The sequence below is a fragment of the Megascapheus bottae genome, chromosome 10, assembly GCF_031878675.1.
Source record: "Megascapheus bottae isolate mThoBot1 chromosome 10, mThoBot2.hap1, whole genome shotgun sequence".
In the NCBI taxonomy this organism is placed as follows: Eukaryota; Metazoa; Chordata; class Mammalia; order Rodentia; family Geomyidae; genus Megascapheus; species Megascapheus bottae.
Window position 1 is genome coordinate 5,755,100 of NC_143518.1, and position 19,369 is coordinate 5,774,468.

Consider the following 19,369-nt stretch of genomic DNA (forward strand, 5'->3'; position numbering starts at 1 on the left):
TTATTGATGGCACTGTAAATTAGGACCTTGCACTTGCTACGCAAGCACTTGAGCTGTAGCTTAGTTTTTATTCTTTTAGGCAGAACTTTGTGCTTTTGCCTGACTGATATCTAATGCTCTTACCTCCACTGGCCAAGTAACTGCGATAACGGTGTATGCCATCATGCCTGGCCCCTATTTTTTGAGTACTTACCACCTTGTGTCATGGTCCATTTTAACACCTTTACATCTAACAAATCACTTGATGTTCATGACATAAGCCTGTGATGTTACTGCTGTTTCTTCTTCCTCAGCTTCCAACTTCAAATACTATTCTAGAGAAAATATTCTGCTACATATTAAAAGTCAAAAGCCTCTTTATAGGAACTGGAACTGGAGGTGATCTAGGAAAATCTATTGTTTCCATTGGCAACCCCTTTCTTGAATACATTAGGAAACAAAATATCGTCTTGGGCTAGCGTTTCCTTGCTTTCATGTGGAAAGAGTTAATCCACATCTTTCCTGATAATGAGGAAGGTAGGTTGCAACAGGCATTTCCTAGCACATACATCACAATAAAGGAAAGATTTGGAGTTTCATATAAGGCCACAGAAAACAAGCAGTGCTTCAAAATGCCAATCTATTTTCTAGGTCTTATTGTAAGCCTCTAAAAGATCTGGGCAGCTGAACCATATGCTTATCATCTAGATGTAAGACACAATGTGAGCTGGTTCCCTTAAGACAGTTCTAGAATAGTAACTAGCTAGCCAAAGAGTAAAAAAGAATGGCTTATCCTTTAGAAATGAGCTGTATCATTAGTTAGTATGAATACCTCAAATTATGACAGATTCACATGTAAGCGTGCCAGGGAAAAGTAGCCATGAGGTATAATACACAAAATTGTTTATTACCCAAGAGAATCTAGGTACTAACATGGATGCTATTGCATCTGTGAAATCCTGAAACTCACAAAGGATTTGAAGATATAAAGCCAAATAAAACATAATACAGAGGGAATGATTTTGATTATGTAACGTTTATATATAGCATTTCATTTTACATTTTCAAATTGCTTTTCAGTCATTGGCTTATTCTTCACAGCACACCTGGGGAGTACCTTCATGCCATTATATTCTGTTCATAGCTGAGGCAACTGAGACTGCCAGGAGAGGTGTTTTATCTAAGCGCACAATAGGGACAGGGTGAGAAATCACTCATCCATTCAATCAGCAAGCTATTCAGTATTACTGTTGGCGAGGCACCAAGGTCTGTGTGGTGGTTGTACACAGAGATAGGTGTCTACATGGTCCCTGCCTTGTGTAAGCTTGATGTTTGCTGGAGCAACAGTAAGTGGTTTATCAATCAGGAGGGCTTCAAGTAGCAAGGACCAAAGTTTAGAGAAAATGAGTTTTCAAAAATTTCTAGAGCCAGTGAAATTCAAGGCCCTTGAAAGATGGGAGGAATTTTGAGAATGGAGTTTATGAGTAGTGGAAATGACACTGAAAATAGACAAATTCAAGAAACAATGGAGAATGACTACTGCAGAGAAGCTATAGAAAAAAGATTGAAGAGTAGAAGGCAACTTTTTTAGGTTACTAAGTGTTCCAGCATGCAGATATTTAGTATGTCATTCTAATGTGTACCATACTAACATATGCATAACAATATGTGATATTAACATAGCTCAGTTTACAAGCACTTACAAACATACACATGTATTTTTCAAATATTTTTTTCTTTAATTGTCAGGATAAGGTTTACAGGGGTTACAGTTACATTCTGCAGGTAGTAAGTGCATTACTTTTCAAGCATTGACACCCCCTCTCATGAAACATTTTTTCTAAACAAGCACTTGCAAACATTATTTTTCTAAACAAGTATTTATAAACAAACATTTACAAATATTTTTTAAACATTCTAAAAAGATACTTTTAAAATAAGAAATTAAGTTTAATTATGAAAAACATTAAAATGTTTAATTATAAGTTTTAAAAAATAGGATTTCACTTTATTCATGAGTACCCAAGGGGAGAGCTCTTCTTACTCTTGTAGGGAATTTTCCAAACTTGTCAATGATAAATAGGTTTATCCAGTCAGAGAATCAAAATGCAAAAATGGATCATCTAAGTTAAAAACCCCAACTTTTGCCAGTAGGAAGTGGAAGGAAGGAAGAAGAGGAAGAAGAAATAAAAGAAGAAAGGGACGAATACTGGTTTACTTTTTTAACTGCCAAGTTGGTAGCTCTGATTTTTACAGTGATTTTCTAATAACACTGAAGGCTGGAAGAAACTTGGCCTCACATTATTTGGAGATTGCAGATCGACAATGTTGTCCAACTCCCTTCCAAAATAATGGTCTCATTCAGAGCGAAGCATAGAATTTTTGGAGAAGATGTGTTCTTTCCCTGAATCTAAGGAAGTAAAAATGAATTCCCAGGAGTCATCTGAAACTGTTTTGTATTTGCTGGAGGATGAAGTTTGTGTCACAGCAGGCAGAGCAGGGAACAGAAGGTAGCAGAGTTCTTGGTGACATTGTGAAGCCACTGAACAAGCCAAACCCATGGTTTACAGTCTCTCTCTGGATCGTATGACAGTTGAAAAATCTTGTGGTAATCAGCTTTCCATCTCTGTGACAAAATACTTTGAAAAATCAGCTTTTAAAGAACAATGCTTTAGCTTGGTTCAGCTTCACATGTTTTATGCATGATCGCTTGGTCTAATTGCTTTGGGACTGTGGTAAGGTAGGCTGTCATTAGAGGCGCATGTGGTACAGCAGAACTGTTCACCTCATACTGGCTGGTAATTGCAGTGAAAGAGTAAAGGAGCAGGGTCCCATTATTTATTTCAAGGACTTACTTCCAAGGATTGAACTCCCTTTCACTTTGCCAAACTCTTAAAGGTCCTGTTAGCAAGTAATAATGCCACAGGTTGGTAACCAAGATTTCTAAAGAGTCCTTAAGAGACATTTAGGATCTAAACTGTAGTAATATCTTTCCTTCAATCCCTGACACTCTTTCCTATGCCCATTCCATTCTTGGTGTTTCCTTAAACATTCAGGCAAGAAGAAAAAGAAGCTTGTTGAGATTCGACTTACATTTTGAGTATCCAATAGAAGTGTATTCTGTGAAGGTAGGCATTTTGGCTCACTTAATTCTCATTTAATGCTGAATAAATATTGGATATTGAATGAATGCCCATCTTAAATTTTATTACCAATGCTCTCTTTTTTCTGTGTACATGGTACTGAGGAATTGAACCCAGGGCTTTGTGCATGGTAGGCAGGCACTCTATCACTAATCCACATTCCCAGCCCTATCAATGCTCTCTTAAATTAAGAAATCAGAGGTAAACTTTGTCCTGACATTCACTGCTCTCTTCTCACCATAAAAAGATGCTTATTATAATGCCTATTTTAATAGATGAACTAAAACGATGCATGGAGGTTGAGACCAAACATGAGGTTGTATAGGCAATAATGAAAAAGCAGGGGATTCAAAAGCAGGACTCCTTGAAGGAAACGACTAAGATCCAATTTGGGAGGTATAAGCATGTCATTCTTAGTAATGTGATTTCAGAAGATCAGTGATATTCTCCCACCTCTTCCATTTCCCTTGTCTTTATGAAAGTTCAGCAAACCTGAGAAGAGAGAGGAATGGATTAATGGATTAGGAATGTGATCCCAGTAAAGCTACAGTATTCACTTGTAAAAGGCAGGCAGTCCTTTGATTTTGAGTGATCTCTTGAAATGATTACTATCCCACAATGGGGTCAGACGCTCAGGACATTGTTTTATTTAAAAACTAAATGGCTATCAAATGGAAAAAATTGATAAACCAAATACCCTATGGAATGGTGGAAACAAAAACTGGTAACTCACTGGAGTAAAATGACTAATCTCGCAATTTTAAAAGCTTATGGAAAACTTAACTTGAAGTGGTTCAAAACTGTCAAGTATTATCAGCTGGTATTTGTGATGCTTGTAAATGCGTTTTACTTTTGTAAAATAAAGATTTCTTTTGAGCTCCCCTCCCACCCCCCAAAAAAGAGTAGTAATCCTGATTTACACATGGAATCAAATGAGAACAGGATCAGATTCTGTTTTGTAAATTCAGAATTCCCAGTCAATAATGCGTACCTTACCTTAGCGCAATATCTTTCTAGAAATAAGAAGTTCATAGGAATAAACTAAATTCTTTTACATGTCTGTTATTTTATGTCAAAAGTCAACTCTAGTAGTATCCCTTACTTTTCTGCCCTACAATTGTAACTGATATCTGATCTTGATGATCAGTTGTGAGTTTTGGGGTTTTTGCAATGATGGAATCTAACTCAGAACATATTAGGCAAGCGTTCTATGACTCAGTTAGCCCTACTATGAATATCTTTGCTATATTTGGTTTTTCACTTTCTTCTTAGCTAGCTCCTCTCCATCTCTGCTTATTTCCTTTATCCCTTGCTGCCCTCCACTCATTAAGCAATTCAGTCTGAAGTCCCCCTTAGTATTACAGTCTAATCTATATATTTACCACCCAATGAAAGGGGTCTCCATATTAGTTTGAGGCTTTACTCATCAACAGTTTATTTTCACATGAAGTGGTGCTGCAAATAATTTCAGGATTTAGCAGGTAGAGTCAGGAGTATGGTGAGTTCAAGTTTAGCCAAAGCTACAAAGTTCAGCCTGGGCTACAAGAAAGACTTTTTTTTCCCACCCCTCCCACCCCAACACACAGATACAGGCTACTAATCAGTATTTTTGCTGCTTAATATCATCCAAACGAAATCAAGTGAGAGAAATACTATCGTTAATCCCCAAATATTTAGAATGGAAATGGAAATGCATTGCTTATTTAAATCAAATGTCACATTTAACAAATATTCAAGAAGGGAATCTCTGTATACAATCACAAGATTTTTTTTTTTAAAGAAAAGCTACTGTGCATGACTGGTGAGAAAAGTCTATTTCTAGAACAAGCATCTACCACAAATGACTGGCCAGTGTTGCCACTCTGCACGAAGGCAACTCAGAAACCACCAAAATGGAGGCATTTTGAAATCTAAAATTCAATACATAGAGTTCTCCATGTACCTTCCAGTACCTTATTTAATCTTAGCCTGGTCTGTATTTTAGAGAGCCAGAGAGACTTATGAGTAATTGTGGGTGTCTCTCCCCTTTTTTTTGTTTGCTTAGGAAGTTGAAAGTGAAAAAAATAACAAATGTGATGTGTAAGGATTATTAAGTTTAAGTAAGAGGTCAGATGTTACCATGACTCTTTCTTCCAGTTTTAAGATCAATGGGGTGAGACAAAATGAAACGTTAGCCTCAGTGGCTACCCTTTGTAGCTTTCTCTCCTGATATACTCAGCACAAGTGCCAAGATTCCCATAGATTACTGAGGTAGAAACATGCTGGCATTCACCTTATTAAAAAAAAAACATGTACAATAGATAATATCCCCAACAATAAGGCTCACTGAAACTTTTCACTCTTCACTGGAGAGGGTGAATTTTAATTAGGGTCTACTAGCTGCCATAGGCAGGGAAAGTGTGAAATGTATTTCAACTTGTTAGTTGCTGAAGACTAGTCTAAGATACCGGCATTTCAGCTATATAAACCTTGTGTGTCTTTGTAGGCAGGTTGATGATTTTTTTTTGACTCCAGGGCCCAAGGTCATTGAGTTACATCTACAGTGTGGGTATCTCAAAGAGCACTAGGCAGCCTTCCCAGCAAGGTCCATAGTATTATCTACAGAGGCTGGAACTCAAAGAGATAGGCAAAATGGAATTTGTTAGCTATTACTAGGAAATACAACCTAAATTCTCAGGGATGCAAACAAGAAAGATCATGGTCAAGGTCAAGGTCCAGATGGTTCTGCTTGCTTAGAGTTCATGTTCACGTGAACTATGCAGAGGAGGAGGGCTGTTGCTTATAAACGGGGGAGAGCACACAGTATGGAGCACTAATGGTTGTTCAGAGTCACACATACCATTTTAATTGTAAATGAACTAATGGGTAAAATGAATCAGACCCTTTTAATTATTTGAACTTTTCAAAGCAGAATGGATAAGAATGAAAGCTATGCTTGTTTTCTGCTTCCCTTTTCTATGTAACTGAAGGTGCATTTAAAAAAGCCCTGATCATGGGTTAATGCCTTCATACTATCCTATCGTGGTTTCCAAATTCCATGGTTCCCCATTTTTATCTATGCCAGTGTGAAACAGATGTGAAGATCTTGTTTTGGCCACATATTCTTTTAGTCATGAGAGAAATAAGAAGAGGCTAAATATGGCTGTGAAAACTTACCAGTAAACCAGAACACTATTCTAGGCATCACACCAACCCTGATTAATGTCAGCTGAAAGACTTGTGTAACATGCACAAATGTTTTCTAAGAATATTTTTCAGATGAGTGCATTTATAAGTATACCCTCTAATTGTATCATAAACGAAAGATAAGAGGTCAGCAAACATGCTTCAGGGATGTATTATGTACTTATTTCCTGCCATCATTGTTCCTGTCTTCCATGACTGAAGATTGTGTCTGCTTATTAGTGTTGGTGACGAGAGGGGATTTCATGTCTAATAAGCATGCAGGTAACATTTTTTTTAACGTGTGCTGTGTGTTTTATGGATCCCTATTAGTCTGCATAATACTCCTTGAGGGTGGGTTACTATTACCACCTAGAGTTTACCTGTGAGGAAATTTAAGATACAAAGAGATTATGTAATTTGTACAAAGTCATCCAGCATGCAAGCCTAGCTACTAAAAGATACTGAAAAGCTCTTTCCAAATAAAATGTGCATATAAATGGCCAGTAGCATTAGTGAACATGATTCCAGAATGAGGACTTTCCAGGAGTAAAGTACTTATATGTACTCTACAAGGTTAATATAAAAAATTGAGACTGGCTTTTGAAATAGTTATTGTCAAACCTGGATACTCACCAGAGATATCTAAAGTTTTTGGATTAGGCAAATATTTAGATGCCTATCTTGCAGAAACATAATCTATCTAGCTATCTAGATCATTTTTACAATGCAAAAATACCAGGGTGGATTTTTATGCTTAAGCCAGAATCAAGAATGACTACTCTAGACTACAGTAATAAAAGGTCAGGATGAAAGCACACAGAATTCCATGGATTCATTTCAGAAGAGAAGGGCATCTTTTGATCTCTGTCCCCTATGTAGCTCACTTCACAATTATTATTAGCAAAGGAAGCAAGTCATGAAATAATAACCAGCTTTGAATTCTAGGAAATCATGAACAGATTAAAGTTCATTTAAGAAATAAATTCATCAGTCCTTGAAATTTCTAACATAATGGATGATTTTGCTAGTTCAGTCTTGGGTTATTGCCTCTGTCAACTTTAATATTATCCTAAGTACCTTCTGTGTTTCTTTATAACTCATACAGTAATAACGTATGATACCTGTTCGTTCATTTGTGCATCTCTCAAAAACATATTGAACAATTGCTCTGTGGAGATTTCAGAATATTCTTTGCCTACAAGAAGTTTGTAATCAGGTGTTTAAAAAACATATAGGCAGGGGCCGGGAGTTTGGCCTAGTGGTAGAGTGCTTGCCTAGCATGCACGAAGACCAGGGTTTGATTCCTTGGTACCACATACGTAGCAAAAAGCCAGAAGTGGTGCTGTGGCTCAAGTGGTAGAGCCCTAGCCTTGAGAAAATCAAGGGACAGTGCTCAGGCCCTGAGCCCAAGCCCAGGACTGGCAAAAAAAAAAAAACCAAAACATATAGACAAAATCAAGCAAGGAATCAACCAAGCATCCAAACACCGTAGGGTTCTAAGCCACACATACCTAAACGATAATTAAAAATATAGTTTCAGGGCCAGGAGTTTGGCCTAGTGGTAGAGTGCTTGCCTAGCATGCACAAAGACCCAGGTTTGATTCCTTGGCACCACATACGTGGAAAAAAAGCCAGAAGTGGTTCTGTGGCTCAAGTGGTAGAGCTCTATCCTTGAAAAAGCCCAAGGACAGTGCTCAGGCCCTGAGCCCAAGCCCAGAACTGGCAAAAAAAATATATAGTTTCACACAGTAGTTTATGACTATAATCCTGGCTTCTTGGGTGTCTGAAATCAGGATTAGGATTTGAGGACAGCTTGGGCAAAATGATAATGAGACTTCATTCAACAAGAAAGAAGCTTGGGTATGGTGGTGGGTGCCTGTAATTCCAGCTATGGAAAATATAGGAGGACTGTAGTCCAGTTCTTGGGCAAAAAGCAAGTCTCTATTTTTTCCTTTTTAAAAATTTTATTGTTGGGGTAATGTATAGAGGGGTTACACTTACAGTTACATTGGTTAGATAGCAGGTGCATTACTTCTCGCACATTGATACCCCTTCTCATGTTTTTGCCTCCGCTTTCCTTCTCCTCCCCCCTCCCAATCATTTTGCTTCTCCCTTCCCTTCCTTATTTCAAGTAAAGAAATAAACAGATGTAATCAGGGCAAATAGGGACAGAAAAATGATGGCCCAAGAGGGAAGCATATGCTTGGTAAGCATGGGGTCCTATGTTCAAATCCCAATACTGTTTAAAAAAGAGGGATGTTAGGCATTACTTATCCTTGCTAAAGACAGGAAACAATTCAAATGTTTATAGTAAGTGGATAAAGAAAGTTCAGTGAAACCATGTATTAAACTATATGGTTCCTGTAGCTCCTTAGTAGAGTGCTTGTCTATTATGCATGAAACCTAAGTTTGATACCCAAAGTGAAAAAAGAAAACATTAGAATGAAATGCAATAAAGTACTCTTATATGCTACACCATGGCTGGAGCTTGAAAACATGCTAAGTGAAGGAAGTCAGACATAAAGGACCATGTAGTATATAATTTCATTTATTTAAAATGTTCTGTATAGGCAAATCTATAGAGACAGAAAATAGATTAGTGATTGTCAAAAGTTGGAGAGCAATGGAAAGAAATGAGGAAATGAGAAATGGCTACAGAATTTTGAGGGCGATGAAAATGTTCAAAAATTAATTATGGTGGCAGTTACACAAAGCAGTTAACTATAATAAATTCATTTGAATTTTATGCTTGTAATGGGCAAATTATGTGGCATGAAGAAGATAGCTTGCTAGCTAGACAGAACTATATGAACTTAGAGAAAAGAAACGGAACCTGAGTTGAGTGAGCCAAAGGGTGATTTTTTTTTTATAAGGCACAATGGGTGGAGGGAGAGAAAGCATGCCCAAAGGTACGAAATGTTTTGCTTTCAGACAAAGGCAAATCATCTGGAAGAGATGCGGTTCAACATACAGTAGATAGGGGTCCAATGCAGACCTACCACTGCCACACTCACTTCCATAGTTTGCTTTTTCTGTCTCAGCAATGGAAAGCTGTGATGCTCATGATTGGTGTATTCCAGTCTCCTTCCTGGTTTTGAAGGATAGCTGGAGACCAGCATGAGGTGGAAAGAGGGTAAGGTAGGATATGTGATCCACGCAGCCCATTTAGAAGCCAGGCTACAGAAATAGACAAGAAATGGTGAAGCCCCAAATTGAGGTGACAACAGTGAAGACTGAAACAGAGAAAGATTTGAGGAAACAGTTCAGAAACATAAAATGTGTTGGCCCAGGGAGGAGGCACTATATACAGGGGAGTATCTTAAAAAGGACTGGGTCCTTTGGATGCTTGTTTGGAAACATAATACACAAATTATTATGGCTCTTTAGCTAGTATGTCTTGGAGACATAGTAGGATTTCATTACAGACTCTTAAATTTCTTAACGAAGGGTCGACTAAGGAGAAAAATACTATCCTACCACTCCTGAGCATTTTAAAAGCAGTCATTTATGCCTATTCTGAATGACTAAGTAGTTCCCTCTTGCTCAGATAGCATTCCTAAAAACACTTCTTCAGTGTGAGTAACTGGGATTTACTACTAGAGCAATACCTCTCATCTAACACGCACATTTCTTCTTAGCTCTTTTGTTACTAGCAGGTGTTCACAGATAGCATTTTGTTTTGTTCCTAATAAGAGGGTTACAATGTACCCTACATTGTAAACTTCACTTCCAAGTGTCTCGATAGGGAAGATGTGAAACTGGGGTCTCACTCTGGAGTGAAGCGGACAAAGACAGCCTTTTCCTTTAATCGTGCAAGGCCACATGGATGCTTTCCCTTAAGTGGGACAGTGGGATTCTGGGCAAGGTCAGAGGAGAAACAGTGTCTCCCAGTGCAAGTCTGTTTACTCTCTGGGGACCTGTGAAGACTTCTGTGAGCTTTGAAGGTGTTGAAATGATATTGTCTGCTCCTAGCAGAATTTGAAAGTGCCCCTGACAAGTGAGTACCTGGTAGGAACTGACCAAGAGGTGACACCACTGAGAACACCACTCACTGCTTATCTGTGCCTGTCATTGAACAATGATTACAAATGGTGTTCATGAGAAGGGGTATCACTGTGTGTGAAGTAATGCACCTTCTATCTATCTGGTGAATATAATTGCAACCCTCTTATTAATTACAAAAAATAAAAATAAGTGGTATTTGATCTCAGTTGTTAGCAAAGATAATTATAGCCATCTCAGGTGGAAAGCATACTGGGCGCCATCTCTAAGGAACTTGCATCACAGGGTCAAAAGTAAGCAGTTTTTTTCCTCTCTTTTTTCTTTTCCAGTCCTGGGCTTGGGCTCAGGGCCCGAGCACTGTCCTTGGGTTTTTTCTCAAGCTCTAGCTCTACCGCTTGAGCCACAACACCACTTCTGGCATTTTTCTTTTCTATGTATGTGATACTGAGGACTTGAACTAGAGCTTCCGAGGATGCCTCTAGAACCAGTTAAAAAAGAATCCGTAACCAGGTGTGCTGAATGTACCTTATTCTGGGTCTTGAACTATATTGCTGTTCCTGCTGAATATTATACATTAGTACATTTCTAAGCAAGCAAGCAAGCAAGCAAGCAAGCAAGCAAGCAAGCAAGCAAGTAAGCAAGCAAGCAAAGCACAGCCAGTTATCCTATGATGCCATCAGTGATAGGAAAGGATCTTGTTATGAATTTGGCAGGAAGAATATAGGAGATTTATTTCCAAGGTATGAAGTTTTTTTTTTCAGATTTTTCTTTACCAGATAAGAAAATCTAAAAACCAGTAGGAACATTAAAAATTGATGAAAAGTGATCTTATTTTGTGTGTTCTGTGAACAAAGGAACCAATCTGTGTGTAGTATCTCGGTGTGTGTGTGTGCATGTACACATACACGTGCTGCTGGGGTTTGAACTCAAGGCCAGTACCACCTACACTTTTAGTTTTTTCAGTCAAGGCTGGCACTCTACCCATTAAGCCACAGCGCGCGCTCTCTCTCTCTCTCTCTCTCTCTCTCTCTCTCTCTCTCTCTCTCTCTCTCTCTGTGTGTGTGTGGTTAATTGGGAATAAGACTTTCCTGGAATAAGACTTGCTTGCCTTAGTTGGCTCCTGAGTAGCTAGTATTATATGCATGAGCCACTGGTGCCTGGCTGAAGAACTATTCTTGACTTCAAAAAAAAGAATGCAACTTTATAAGAATCTCAAATCCATGGTATAAAAAAGATGATTTGATAATAGTATATGAGCGGGACCATAAAATCTTTAACTTCCCTCTTATGGTAAGGCAATAGCTCTATTTCAATGAACATCTTATGTTGACTGTTTAAATTTTCCCTATTCTCCTTTGTCTTTCCAATCATTTAGCTTTTTTTTCAATGTTCAGCATAACTAGAAAGTCTAAGTAGGGAACTGTACATAATTATAGGCTCTGTACCAGTGATGAACTCATTTGTTTCTTCCCTATGCACTTGTAATCATCTGCTCTACTCTTCAGTCTTCTGTGGACAATTTAGTTAGAATGATAGCAGTACCCTTCATTTTTCTTTCTGTCTCTCGTCAGTTATTGGTCTTAAATTTAGGGCCTGGGCACTATTCCTAAGCTTTTTTTGCTCAAGGCTAGTGCTCTATCACTTTGAGCCACAGTTCTATTTTCAGCTTTTAGCTGGTTAATTGAAGATATGAATCTCATGGCCTTTCTGGCCTGAGCTGGCTTTGAACAATGATCCTCAGAGCTTAGCTTCCTGAGTTGCTAGGATTACACACATGAGCCATCAGCTCTCAGCCCCTTTATTTCTCTTTAGACATTTTTGACCTCACAGATTGTAAAACATAAAAAAATGCAACAGCAGGTTTTATATGTATTTTATGCATTTATAAATAGAAAACATATGAATGGGGCAAGGGGGAGAAAGATTTAAATTGAATTTTATCTATTAAAGTTCTTTGGGAAAGTGAGAAGATTTGATAGCTATCTAACTAGAAGGCTGTGACCTCCCTAGCCAGGCGTCAGCCTGAACCTGCCAGCTGAGAGGTTATCTTGAACCTTTAAGTAAGAAGTCAGTGGCACCCTTTGCCTGCTTTCTTCATTACTGGCTTAGCAAAATCTGGCATTGCTAAAAGCTGAAATTTGAAAATGCTTCAGCTAGCAGGATTCTTGCCAAATTCAAGATCTTGCTAGTTTGTAAGTTAAAAGATGTCATGCAAAACAAAAGGCTGATACTAGAAGCAGGACATCACAATAGAAGCTGGACAACCACAATCTGTAGTTTCTGAATATCTTGATCTCCTCTAACCTTAAAAAGATGATTGGTCTTGAGAATAATATTCGAAGAAAATATAGGGTGAATTGAAGATAAATAGGAAAACTTAGCTCCTCCAGCATTTCTCAATCTCAGTACCTAGATTACGAATTCCCTCTTCAGTACCTAGATTACAAATCACTGCGCACGTACTGCTCTTAGGATTGAATTTGTTACAGAGGACATTCAGCATGGTTTTACTTACTTCATCACAGAACACATTGTTGAATAGGGAAGTTTCTTAGCTGTACTTTCCACACTTAACTCGGTGCCATGATACAACTGTACATTATTGTACATTTTTTATCTGTCTTTGAGGAAACTTCTGTGGAATTCCTGTCTCACTTGCCAAGGCACAGGCTGGCCTTGTCATGAAGACTTGGAAAGGTTACTTAGGTCTCCCCTACAATGCAGTCCTGCAAGAAGGTTGTCAACATCCCTGTGGACTGAGTCAGGTCATGTTGCTGCCTTGAAAGTAGCACAACATGGCCACAGACGCAACTTGCCTTTAGCTTGTATCATCTTCACTTCTTCACACTCCCTGATTCATAAGAATAATTTTGTGAAGTGTATATAGTCTACCCTGTTTCTAAGGGTAGGAAGTATTTCAGCTGAAATGGTTCGTATACAGTAGTTCAACATAAAGGACTCTTTAACTCTTATTATGGGCCTATAGTTGGTTTCTTCTTATTTCTCCTAATGTATTGCCTGGTAATGTCTTCTACATACTGTTTTTCTCCATCTTATATATAATATTTCCTCCTGGAAAGTTTATGCCCTTCTAGATTCTGGAATTCAGGATTTTAATTTTGGTAATCCTTTTTGCAAGTCCTGGGCGTGAAGTGAGGGCCTGGGCACTGACTGTCCCTGGAGCCTCTTTGAGCCAGAGGCTAACACTACCACTTGAGCCACAGGGCCACTTCCAGCTTTTTCTGAGTACTGTAGTTTATTGGAGATAATAATTTCATGGACTTTTCTACTCTGGTTGGCTTCAATCTTCAGATCTTAGCCTCCTGGGTAATATGTCTTTTTGAAGCCAAGAGTGGTAGTAAAATGCAAAACTGGTAGTAAAATGCAAAGTGCTTAAACGGGATTGCATTTTACATAGGCTCTGCTACCATAGTTGGCAAGTATAGGACTTATGCAGTACAAAGTGCCTTGTTTTCTGTTGTACCAGTTATGTCCCTGTCAGTGAACCAAAAAGGGCTGTCATAATTTACTCTTCAGTGTCAGGATCACCTAAACTCTGCTTCTCAGGCACTTACCTCTGCTAAGATGGGGTGAAGGTTATGGCTGCTCTGGAATGGCCCAAATCATGGGGGTAATCAATTTTTTCCCCAGTCCAGGGCTTGGGCACTGTCCCTGAGCTTCTTTTACTCAAGGCTAGCACTCTACCACTTGAGCCACAGCGCCACTTCCAGCCTTTTCTGTTTATGTGGTACTGAGGAATTGAACCCAAGACTTCATGTATGATAGGCAAGCACTGTACCAAGAAGCCACATTCTAGCCTACTAATCAATCCTTCAGCTCTTGATCTGGATTCTTTTTCTTATAGAATCAAATTATATATATATATATATATACACACTATATATTATATGTAATTTGTATATATTATATATATTTCCTAAGGGATGAATACTCCGAACACTTCACTTACCATCCTAATGTAATTCCTTTTAGTTCTATCTCTTCTTCCTGCCTCCACCAAAACTGTTCTTAATAAGGTAAACATTATATCAGTTGCCTATTGCTATTGCTGTAGAAAAGAAAAGTCACCACAATCTAGGCTAGAAGTCAGAAATAACTTTCATTGCTTTTCTGTTGAGGTATTCACAGGACTTGTTCCTTCTGGAGGTTGTATGACAGAATGCTTTGTTTTGCTCTTCCTAACTTCTGGAGGCCTCTAGAATCACTAAATGCTTTATTCTATTTATATGTGACTCGAACCTCTTGCTTCCATTGCCATATCTCCTACTTTCTCTTTAGCCAGTTCTCTTCGTGTTCCATGTGAGACTATATTTGGGATCCACCTGGTTAGTTTAACATCTGCCAGGTTCTTTTGAAGATGAAAACATTAACAAGTTCTAGGGATTAGGCCTATATAATATCACTGGGGATGATTATTCAGACTTAGCACTGTTTGCCTCATTTCAAATCCCAAGTCTTCTTTACAGTCCTTATCCTAATTCTCTTGGTGTTAAGGCTGTCAATTACTCCAGAAAAAGCTCTTCTGGTTTTTAAAGTATTATTTTCCACTGATGTGGTCTTTATTGTCTGGTCCTTCTAGAATGCAAGCCTCTGAGAGCAGAAATTCTGATTTGTTTGTTACACTAGCTTCAATGCTTAGAATACTGCCTTGTATTATCAAATTACCAAAATCATCATACAATATACATTGGATGAGCTTCTTCCATTTCTGATTGTCATCTTTCATTCTCATTTTCCTTCACTGGCAGCTTTTTGTATTCCCCTGGATACAGGTGAATATTCCTTTTGTTTAGTATTTGCTTTCCTTTTTCCTTGGTATGCCAACTATTTGCAGTTCCAACCATACACTGTGGGCTTTCAAATCTGCATCCTAAACCTCTATTTTGTACTTCCAATCTTATCTTTATCTGGGTGTTCCATAGCATGGTAAATACCCTATCTTACCTTTCCCATCCTCCAAACACAACCCTACCCAAACTTTCTCTTATACTCTGTCTCAGGAAATAACTACCAACTTTTAATCAATAGCAAAAGAAAGAAGTCTCAGAGTCATTCTAGACCTTATTTATTTTTTATTTCTTTTTACATGTCTACCACAGTCCTTCCCATAGTCTAGTCAGCCATGGACTTCTGCCACCTCAGTCTTAGATATTCCTAACTTCTTGGTTCACATCCTCTTTACTCCCATGGATTTACCACACCATTCCTCTTGATTTCTCTTAAATGTTAGACTGCCACTCTCTTAAAATTTTGGATTTGTATCAAAAGTATTGCCCTGTTCTGTCTCTGATGGGCAAATTTATTCGCATAGTACAGGACCTCGGCCCCCACACAGCCAAAGGGACCAGGGATTGGCATCTGTCCCAAAGGCACTTCTTCCCATAGATTTGGGCAACCAATTTATAAGTGGAGCGGCTGTTTGCAATTTTAGAATAGAGGAACTGAGAGAAGCCCATCTGAAGCTTGTCAGAGCTCTGTATTGCTGAACAGAAACCTCACAAGGAATTATGGGCATGAGCAGGCTGCAGTTGGGAGATGCAGATACTGAGTGTGAGCAGAGGAGCTGGTAAACATGGGAAAGAGAAAGAAAGCTCGGTGAGAACAGTGCAGGCTGGGTTTCTAATGGTTTTTTAGTTGTACTTACTGAAACCCTACCTATACGGGAACTCTTGATCTTAACAAACAAAACAAAGTAAAACTCCGGTGAAAGTTTGGTTCCATTATTCCCTTATAATGTCATGAGTTGTGGAAGAAATGGAGTGACTACTCTGGGGAAGCCCCAGATGCAACGCTCATTCAGTTCTTCTTAAGGCAAGCCTGAGGAGGCAGAAAAACAAAAGATTGTATCACTTTTTCTTTTGTGGGTCAATGATAGGCTTCTGGTGACAATCTTTACAGAAGAACAGATTGATCTGTGCAAACATAACTTACAGGAAAAGTACATGCTGCTAAAATAACTATAATAAGTGACATGACATTTTCTGATACTTGTCAACAGTGGCATAATAAAACTAATTTTTAGATGTTATGTTTCTAGGCATCTGCCTGTCACTTTGCCAGTTATTGGGACCCAAGGGATTGCTAAACATCTCTAGGATCTCAGTCACATGGCCACTGCTCACTCAAGTAAGAGTTAAGCACATTTATTGAAGATTTGGTGGTTAACAAAATTAAGCATAAGCAACGAAAATGGAGTATATGAGATATTTTCAAAGGGCATCTTTATTTAAGTACTCTACTACCCTATCAAATTTTTTCAGTGGGTAAATTTTCTTACTCTTGTTTATGGAGGGAAAAAAACAAAGAGGACCCTTCAGCATTCTCAGGCAACAGAAGTTTCGAAAGTCCCGTTCAGTCATAGTTTGTACATTAGATCCAAGTCACAGTCAAAACATAGGAGCAGGTTTAAAGTTAAGTCTTACCTGTCCAGCCACTGAAAAGTAGGTACAGGTATAAAACCAGTGCAGCTTTTGATCCTTCTTAAGTAGGGGTAGGAGAAGGCAGAAGGAGTAGGTGTGGGTAGGAACGTTCTCATTTGAATTCTGTAGCTGTAAGATGTCCTGGTAACCATTCAAGGCAGAATACATTTTGCAGAGGCTCTTGGGAGGTTGTGGTCATTGCTAGCAATGTCCTGCCTAACATCTTCTTCAGGCAAATGTCCTTGTCACTAGTGTTGCCTCCTAACCCATAGGAACCCAGAGCTGTCCTGATTGCTCCTCTTCTGAGGACTGCCTACATGGAAATTTCATCAAGCTTTGTTTACATCTAGTCCATGCACACACACACTTCTCCTTCCATGGTGTGATGGATTGGCTAGATAGCCAGTCTCTCTTAAGATTGCCCTGAGCAGGGACAGCTGTTTTTCCTGCCTAAAGGACATGTAACCATGCCTCCCGTTTCCTGATGAATCTCATCTACGTCCTTCTCTGTAGATTACCAGTGATTGCCAGTTCAGTAAGGCTTGAACTCAGGGCCTGGGTGCTATCCTTGCCCTTCTTTTGCTCAAGGCTAGCACTCACTTTAGTCACAGTTTCACATCTGGCTCTTTTTTTTGGGGGGGGGGGTAGTTTAGTGGAGATAAGAGTCTCACAGACCTTCTTGCCTGGACTGGTTTCAATCTGCAATCCTTTGAATTATGATCCTTCCTTCAAACAAATTAAAAACCTTCTAAATATCTTCTCAATTTCTATCACTTCAGGAAGTAACCTCATAGTTCCCAGCAGTAAGTCTGAGTAACTTCTGAGTACATCATGGGTTTGGGTTTGTTTTTGATGTGGGTCCTGGGGCTTGAACTCAGTGCCTGGGCTCTGCTCCTGAGCTGTTTTGCTCAAGGCTAGTACCCTACCACTTGAGTCACAGTTATACTTCTGGATTTTATTTAAGGGTGTTTAATTGGATATGAGTTTCACAGACCTTCGTTCCTGGATGGGCGTTGAACCAGTCCTTAGCTTTTAGCTTCTGGAGTAGCTAGGATTATAGCATGAGCCACCAACACTGGCAAGCTTTTTTTTTTAATTCTAATGTTATAACCTCATTGTTTGTGTAAGGACTGTTTTACCTTTAGTCTCTGTACTTCCTGTACTTCCTGTTACAGTTAAGAGAGCAGTGCTGCAGAATAAACCTGGAAACTGTCTGGCTATTCTTCCTAAATGGACAAGGAAAGAAATACTTGGAACTCTTCAAAACTAGTGGCCCTAAAGAAGTGTCAACCACACTAAGCCCTAGGGGTCACCTGCCTTTCACCTGCCATGGAGAAGGCTGTGAAGAGCACAAAGCACCCAGACACCTGCTAGTGGATCTTGCCTATGATATCCTTGGTGGTACTGAGGGGTTAGAGTCCTGCAGGGCCACTAGAGGGACAGGAAGGACATTGACAGGCAGGGATAGGAAGGTCGGATGTCCCTGAGGAATCAGGAGTCTGAAACGGTAACTCTGGGTGAAGGCAGGAAGCAAGGGAGAGTACAACCACTGGGTAAAGGCACACTAGCTGAGCTCTTCCAGTGTGGAGCCCTTCTGTTTTCCAGTCTCTTCCTGTTCTGTCCTTTTCCCTTTAGTCTCAACACAAAGCCACCTGACATTTTCTCACTTTGACTTGATGTTCCTAATCCTCTTCTCTTAAAGTGGCATGCCTCCTTCCCCAGCCCCTCCACTGCTTCTGTTCAGTCACTGAGACCTAACTTAAGTCTAATTTTCTGTGATGCCTTCTTGCTGCTTTCTTGATCCAGCTACTCTACCATTTTCCACATCCTGGCCCCAGCTCTCCCCACATTAAAATGGTGTGCTCTATCACCTAGTCCCCAAAAGACCATGTTTCAAAGACTAGGGAGATTCCTTTCTTATTTTTGTACTCCTACCACCTACTAATGCATCTCAGTGCTGCAAGGACTTACACTACCTTCCTACAGTTGTGTCACAGATTACCACACATGTATTATCTATAGAGAGGATCAGAGTTGTAGGAATGGTAGAGCTGGATTCTCTCCACACTGAGAGAAAAAATGAAGACATTGGCTAAGGCAGCAGTTCTCATCCAGGGCTCAAGATCCTCTTTTGAGCAGATTATTGGTAGGATATGCTGTAGGACTGATGGTCCCATTTTCCTGTTGGAAGTAGAAGGCATCTGGTTTCTTGCTATGTGGCCCTACAAGTCCCTTCTCAAAATGGATACTTGCTTGCTTTCAGGCCAGTTGGGACACACTTCTCTACTGTTCACTCTCTGCTTCTAAATGGTTCCTAAAAGTAATTAGATCAGGCCCATCTAGGATAATCTTCCTTTTGATACATAATGGGATCACATAACGGATATTTCCATCTGCATTCAAAGAGGAGGGGATTTTAAAAGAGAGAAGGTCATGGGGATGGGAATATGGATTAGTGGTACTGTGCTTGCCTTGCATGCATGAAGCCCTGGGTTCAATTCCTAAGTACACATGCATAGAAAAAGGCAGAAGTGGTGCTGTGGCTCACGTGGTCAAGTGCTAGCCCTGAGTTCAAGCCCCAGTACTGGCAAAGAGAAAGAAAGAAAGGAAGGAAGGAAGAAAGAAAGGGAGAAAGGGAGA